The 8446-nt window shown below is 33.9% G+C and overlaps 1 pseudogene; it reads right to left on the bottom strand.

Annotated features, from left to right (window-relative positions):
- Positions 1-5767: 5767 nt before the first annotated feature.
- On the bottom strand, positions 5768-6716 carry LOC120155812 (annotated as a pseudogene).
- Between the last annotated feature and the right edge of the window lie 1730 nt (positions 6717-8446).

The following is an 8446-nucleotide window of genomic DNA, read 5'->3' as shown; positions in this document are numbered from 1 at the left end:
AATGTTGGAAAATATATGATAAATTGGAAACTTTGGAGCATATTTTCTAAGTGTAAAGATAGAGATCCGAATAATAAATTTATTGATTCATATTGTACTAAATGAGATCTTTATAAGGGTATATGATATGCTCCAAACAGTTATGTGATGAATGAGAAATTGATGCCCAAAGTAGGGTACATGTGAATTGTATTGTGTAAGGAACATGGAAAACCCATATCCCACATTGGTGATATATCAAGCAAGGAAATGGTTTATATATACAAATCAACTAACAAATAATTTAATGATTTGGATTGAAATTGTTCCTTATACATAAGTGCAGGTGATGTAAATCCAAGCCTCTCTAATCTTTTGGGATTAGCTTAAGTGAAGTTTATATTTTTGAATATTCTGAATTAAAAAGGATATTATGTTATTTCCTTTTAATTTAAATATTAAAAATGATATGACTTGCAATTCACGAATATATTCAATATGATAGTGTTAAATGATTATTTTTGATTTTATTCGGATACTTATTAATAGCCCGAATATTAAAATGGTATGACTTGCAATTCATGAATATATTCAATATGATAGTGTTAAATGGTTATTTCTGATTTTATTTGGATACTTATTAATAGCCTGAATATATTATTTTCAATTTGTCTCCCTTGTGAAACTCTATAAATATCGTACTAACCTACTAGGTTAAACACGGTTCAAAAACTCTTTTCTTTCGCTCTTGTTTTCTGTGATATTCTCTATCAAGATAAAATTCGTGATCTCACAAGTTGTGCTACTGTGCGCTGATGTTCAAGGGCATGTGGATATTTTACTAACTATGAATTAAATATTTTCCTTAAGTGAAGCTTATATTTTTTAATATTCTGAATTAAAAAAGATATTATGTGATTTCCTTTTAATTTAAATATTAAATATGATATGACTTGCAATTCACGAATATATTCGATATGATACAGAGTTAATTGATTATTTCTGATTTTATTTGAATACTTATTAAAAGCCGAAATATATTTAAGGAATTATTAATTGATTATTTTTGATTTTATTCGGATACAAAATAATAGCCTGAATATATTATTTCCAATTCATCTCCTTTGTGAAACTCTATAAATACCGTGATAACCTACTAGGTTAAACATGGTTCAAAAACTCTTTTCTTTCTCTCTTGTTTTCAGTGATATTCTCTAGCAAGATAAAGTTTGTGATCTCACAAGTTCTGTTACTGTGCGCTGATCATATTGTTGTTGTATCATGGGAGATAGACGACAAAGACATATCGAGACCCAAGGAGTGGCCAAAAATATATCTTAAGGAAACTTCTTAGTTGCAGGCCTCAACCAGTTTCAAGTTTGATATTCTGTTATTATTCGCGTTTTTTGCTCTATAATGTTCCTTCTACTTTATTAGTAAAAAAAATCAATTTTTATTTTATTTGATTTTTTGTCTTGGATAGTATAACAAAGGATATTTGTTCGGGTGCTACCAATATTGATATTGTCAAAGAAGTGAACAATATGAGAAATCAACTATGGAAATGCTACAAAAGGAAGAAAGAAATTAGCTTCAAAAGTTGAGGATTAAATGGTTCAAGGAAGGTGATCGTAACCTAAAATTTTTTCACATCACTACAACCATCAAACATAAGAGAAACCAATTTACTCAATTCGTGTAAATGACTGTACGATTGTGGAACCAAGCTAATCAAGCACATACAATTACTTACAAGTTTTATAAGTAAGTTACAAGTGTGTTAACTTGAATCTAAGCTACTGGAACAACTCAAGGTTCAGATAAGCTATAGCTTCTCCTTACCTTTACTTTTTGAGCTTTCTCCAACTTCTTTCACTAATAAAGAGACAAGTAATGGAATTACTAACTCGCTTAGGAACCTAAAAGAAGTTAAGAAGGTTCCCTAAGGCTCAAAACTACAAAAAAAAACAAGTTGGTTTAGCAAGGGTTTTTAAACCTCCATAAAACCCCCACCATATGGCCATCATAGCCATGTCTTGATATTGAGGGCTTAAATACAAGCTCTAGGGGAAAAGACTATGATTCTTACCTTCAGAATTTTGGACTAAGCTTGCAAGAAAACAAAGTTACTTCATTTCTCTAAGTTGCAAGGAAAAAAAGACATTTTGAAATGCAGAATGATACAAGAATGGAAAAGAAAATGAGAAAAGAATGAAGCTTTGATCTCTCAATCATGTGACCACATTCCCATAAATGATATTCAACCTTTGAAAAATAAAATGTGTAAAACACCTCCTTGGTCCTCCTAACTTTGGCCCCAACTAAAAAAATACAGTTTTTTATCTATATTTAGGCTTAATTCAAGCCCAAACCAACACAATTTAGGACCAAGGCTTCCTATATGGGTAATGGATTTATCCAAAACCTTCTCAGGTTAGCTTGAAACTACTAACCTGACATTTATGGCATTATAACTCTTCTATCCTAAGAAGAATTTTCATCCTCGAAATTCACCTAGGTAAAATATATATGGATACTGAACTTGATTATCTTTCTTGGTCTCCCATGTTACCTCCTCGGCACCATGACTTCTCTATAGAACCTTCACTAGCACAATAATCTTGTTTCTTAACATGTCTAGACTCACTTCTATCTGTTTTAAGAGTGTGACATGTGAAGGCTCAGAAGGGTACCTCTTAAGCATAGACACGTGGAATATATTATGAATGTATTCTAACTCTAGCGGTAAAGCTAACAGGTAAGTTATAGGTCCAACCATATCAAGTTCCTTGTAAGGTCCTATAAAATGTGGGGTTAAATTTCCCTTTCGTCTAAACCTAAGCAATTTCTTCGATAGGGATACCTTAAAGAATACCTTATCACACACTGCAAACTCAATGTTCTTACATTGCAAGGTCAGATATGATCTTTACCTATCGAAGCCTTCTCTCAAACGATCTTGAATTAACTAAACCTTTTATTTGTCTTCTCTAATCAAATAACCTATTGCATCCATACAATGCATCATCAGAAGACATAAGAATGTTAGATTGATAACTATTACTATAGGCAAACTCTACTAATGGAAAATAGTCCTCCTAACTGCCCTTAAGGTTTATAATACAACACCTCAGCATATCCACTAAGATTTTAATCATACGCTCGGCCTGGCCATCTGTCTAAGGGTGGAAAATAGTACTAAAATCTAATTTGGTGCCGAAGGATTCCTGAAACGCTTTCCAAAATCGAGAAATAAAATGAGGGTTCCTATCAGAGATGATCAAAATTAAAACTCTATGCAACCTCACAATCTTACGAATATACAACTAAGCTAGTCTCTGCAAGATAAATTCCATCTGAACTATAAGAAAATGAGTTGTCTTCGACAAGTGGTCTACCACAACTTACACAACGTCATGTCTCTGCCTAGTTATTGGTAACTCAGTCACGAAGTCTAGTCACTCTATCCTACTTCCCCTGAGGTATCTGAATAGACTGGAGTAACTCTGAAGGAACTTGATGCATGTTCTGCCTTAATTTGTTGACATGTTAAGTACCTAGAGACAAATTTGGACGCTTCTCTTTTCATGCCCGACCACTAATACAACTATCGAACCTCTTGGTACATCTTGTTACTACCTGGATGGATATAGAACAAACTACAATGTGCCTCGCAGAGATTCCTACTACGTAGCTGATTATTAGTTGGAAAGCGCAACTAACCCCTAAAGAATAACACATCCCCATCTCGTAACTCAAAACCTGATGCCTCTCTTTGGCAGACTCGCTCCTCTCGAGCCTTCAAATGGTTTTCAACGCTTTCTAACAACTTAACCTCGCTAACCAACTCGAGTTCAACTCTTATCGTAGCTAATAACCTACCATCACTAGTCAAAATTAGGTGTGAAAATAAAGATTACAATTCCGACATCGATTTCCTACTCAAGGCATCTGTAACTACATATGTCTTTCCTGGGCAGTAGTTGATCACATAATCGTAGTACTTTATGAACTTGAGCAACCTATGTTGTCTCCAATTCAACTCCTTTGCATGAGTAGGTACTTAAGGCTCTTGTGATCGGTAAAGATGTAGCATTTTTCCTTAAAAGGTACTGCCTCCAAATTTTTAACTCAAAATTCATAGTGGTCATATTTAGTCCAAAAAGTCCTCTTCGCTATGTCGGCATCCTTAACCTTGAACAGATAATATCCCAATCTCAAGTCAATTTTGGAGAATATGCATGCTCCTCTAAGTTGAACAAAAAAGGTCCTCGATCCTTGGGAAGGGAGTCGGTTCTTTATGGTCAATTTATTAAATTGTAGATAATCGATGCACAACCTCATCGACTTGTCCTCCTTCTGGACAAACAAAACCGGTGCTTCGTATGGGGATATGCTAAGTCGAATGAAACCCTTCTCCAGTAGCTATTGGATTTGAGAGTATTGGTAATTTGGTTTGTTCCTGCACTTTAGTTCTACTGAATGTGATGGAAGGAGTTGATTTTAAGGCAGTGTATGGTGAATGTCAAAATTAGTTTTGTGTTACGTTATAATCATGAAACCCTTGTAATCTAAGCTTTAGTTCGTTGTACTCTTTTTCCTCTTGTTAGGCTTAGTGAGGTTTTTTAACGAGGCACAGACCCAAGCTGAGTTTGCGGAAAAGTAATAAAATTATATTTGCATTAAAAAAACGTGTCTCGCTCTACTTGAAAATTTCAATGGCATGTCGATAGTCAAATTTCCACAATCAATTTACCAACTGCACAAAGAAATGAATAACACGTAGACTATCACATTCACTCCATTGCATCTGCAAATTGCATTCCAACTTGCAAATTGCAAATTGCAAATGGCGTCCAACACTTGATTTGTCACTGTTTAATGCTTCATTGGTATATGACTATGAATAAACTCAAAGAATCAATCTTAGGTTAAAAAAATACAAAAATATTATATCTTAATATTGTTTGACAAAATGTTAATATGATAAATAAAATAATTATAAAATAAGTAAATATTATTATTAATCGAACGAAGTAAAATAAATATAAAATTAAAGAGAAACAAAATTTGATTATTCATATGTAGACATGAAATCAGATGAGCGGAGTTAGATAAATAGAAGAGGAAGTTTTGTTGACGAATGTATGAACATTTTCTTTAAGACAGATTCGTCTTCTCCTCGGTGCTTTGAGTAAACATTGAATGTCAGTCTCCCAAGATACACTAACAAACTATCACAATAATAAGCACATCCCAAGTGATCAATCGAACACAATTTTACCCTTCTCTTTCATCGGACAGAAAGAATCAGGAATGAATTTCTAAGTGATTTCCTATTCAAGGTTGTGAAAAAATGTCAATAAGATTTGTTCCTTAACTAGACTATATATAGAGGAAAGGAAATTAATCAAAAGGTTATGACCTTCTGATGAATAGTTAAGATCATTTGATGAAAGATTTATTGTAAAGCTAGTAGATATAATTGAATAAATACAACTTTAAATTAAAAAATAAATCTATTCACCAAGTGACTTATTATTAATAAATGATCTATTCACCAAAAAATTCGACTTATTATAAAGAGCATAAATTTTATTTAATTAATTTATTATTATTTAACATCTCTCATCATAATTTTCTTATGCATTATCAATCTATTCTTTCAATTTTCGAAGTTTTTTTTCCATCTAATTCTTATGCATGTGATGTGATCGAACTTGATGCTAAAAATAACCAAACATGTTACCCAATTAATGAGACTAATACTAGAATCAATGGCAGCATGAAGTAATTTACATAGTTCTATTCAACAAGCGTAAAAGAGTACAAAGTTGGGCCCTGAGAGGCAAACCCTGTTAGCACGAGCATGCTGCTGCCTCTAACACGGCAACTTTAATGATAAGCACTCTCAGATTTAAGCAGTGGCCCTTTATTCACTTAAAGCTAATAGCCTAATACTACTATTACAGTAGTAATTAGTTGATGCACAAGGATGGCTTTTTATTAATAGGAATAACTGGTCGGATCCTATTATGTGGTTTGTTTGCTTTGATAAATATCCATGGCCATGCAGACCCTTCGCCATCGGATAGAGCCAAACGTATTTGTCCATCCTTACCCTGAGCTTTCTCAATTTCGTTGCAAGCAGTGTCGGGATGAGCTTTCTCAATTTCGTTGCGAGCAGTGTCGGATGAACCACATACCGAAGGGCAGTACTTAAATTTGTACATACGTTCTATGCCGGTCTCCTCTATTTTAAACCAACTCCTCTGTGTCGCAACCAGGGTTTCCTTCCTCCCCACCTAGTTCCAAAAACCTTTGTCCGGTTGAGTCTTCGCCATGTTGAACCTTCCACACCGTTGTTGTTTGGCAGAGTCTATCTCTTGGTCCAGTGAACTTCAAGTTTACGTCGGAGGACACACGGACAACATCATCATTGTGGTCCGCATTAGAAAATATCACGGGGTTACCATAGTCCATATCGGATTGTCTCTGAACGACGATTTCCGGGCATGGTCTACCTTTCTCCCTGCCTATGGCAAGCCCTCCACCACCAGCGCCCCATATTCCCGACACTACATAGTATGGGACGCCCGTGACGACCTCTTCACCGTTTCTATCCAGCACGGCATTGTTTGCAGCGTTGGCCAGGCCAAACAGGACGAAAAGAAGAAATACAGAAGCACTTGTGGATTTCATGGTTAGCAGATTGTGTGTTGAGATGTGTTGTTGGTTTAATTTCCATGCCAATTTATAGAGGTGTGTGGTCCATGAACGTCCATAATTCATTGAGGTAAGGTACAACACATGTCAAATTTTCAATACCGCATTACCCCACCCCAACAGCACTTTTGTTGTCTTGTTATTTACTGTTCTCGTCTTATTATTTATTTAAGCACATGCTTTAATAAGTCATTAAAAATAATTGATTCCACAAGGTCCCATTTGGTAGCAGATATCTCTAGAACGATTTTTCATGGACGGTATTCATGTGTTTGAATAATTTTTAAGAAAATATTTTGAACTACTTTATATGAATTTTTACATCTTCAAGCATTCTTGTTTCCTTATTCTATGTAAACTTAACTAATATCAGTAAGCAATTAACAAGATCATTTTAGAATTTGAGATCAACCATCAACTTTGAGAGGTACTTTAAACTGTGGTTAGCTTTTTTTTTAAACTAATATCAGTAAGCAATTAATATTTTATGAGTTTAATCTTAAATCTCGAACTAATCTTCTTCTATCCTATAAAAAAATATAAAATGTATAGAAAATCAGTAACATTCATAAATAATTGATTCCACAAGGTCCCATTTGGAAGTAGACATTTTCTTTTATGATTTTCCTCATACGGCCGCCCTATCTTGTCAAAGATTTCAGCCGTAAAAATAAATTTTATATTTTCTTAAAACCATAAATACATGATATATCAATTTAATCTTATATCACAAACCTAATCTTCTTTCATCCTTAAAAAAAAGATAAAATGTGAAAAACCCAGCAACATCCATAAATATGCACAACAACAAATTAAATAGAACAAACATATAAGTGTATTGGATAACATAAATCATGGAGGGACTCACCTACATGACCAGGGACGATCGCAAAATTTTAAGTTAGAGGGCGAACTTGAATTTAGAAAATTTTAGGAGTCGAAATTAAACATATAAAATTTAAGGGGGCGAAAATAAATTTTTAAAAGAAAATACATAGAAAAAAATCTAAAATATATGGTAATTTTAAACTTTTAGAGGAGACAACTACCTCCACCCGCCCCACCTAAGTCCATCCCTAGACATGACCAAACTTGAATTTTCATTCTAAAATTGATTCGGATTCAATCCAACTCTTAAAAGGGAATCCGATCCAAACTTGAAATTTCAAAAAAAAAATCCAACAAAATCGAATCAAGTCGAAATCCATCAAATCAAATCAAATTTTCATCCTAAAAAACTATACAAAACACATGAACGTATTACAAATGTAAACAAAACAAACTATATATAATAAATATGAACATAATTAAAAAAAAAACCATCATACCAGAAGAAAAGTGTCGTAGCTGCCACAAGGATGGAGCTCACGACGGTAAAAGGGATTATTGACGAAGCAAAACTACAAATGCTGCAAAATTGTTTGGTAGGAAGGTGCAAGAATTTCTGTACAATTGGAAGCCCTGCAAGCCGACTACATGGAAAAGGTCTAGCTGCCTTTTTTATTATGAGAATTAAGATGTTGTCTTATTGATTTTTAAAAACATAGATACAATGAGAAGAGTGAAGGCCGAGAAAACAAAATCTTTCAACGAATGGTTTTATAGAATTGAATATTGGTCAGAAGTTCTGGAGGTGGTGAGTCGTTGTGCATCGTTAGCTTGTGAGGGAATCCCAATTCATTCATGAAATCACGATACTTTCAAGAACATTACTGCCAAGAGGGGTAAGATTATTTCCATT

This window comes from Hibiscus syriacus, unplaced genomic scaffold (assembly GCF_006381635.1).
Source record: "Hibiscus syriacus cultivar Baekdansim isolate YM2019G1 unplaced genomic scaffold, ASM638163v2 tig00111208_pilon, whole genome shotgun sequence".
Taxonomy (NCBI): Eukaryota; Viridiplantae; Streptophyta; class Magnoliopsida; order Malvales; family Malvaceae; genus Hibiscus; species Hibiscus syriacus.
Note: the sequence above shows the minus strand (reverse complement) of the source record. Positions and strands in the feature narration are given on the sequence as shown.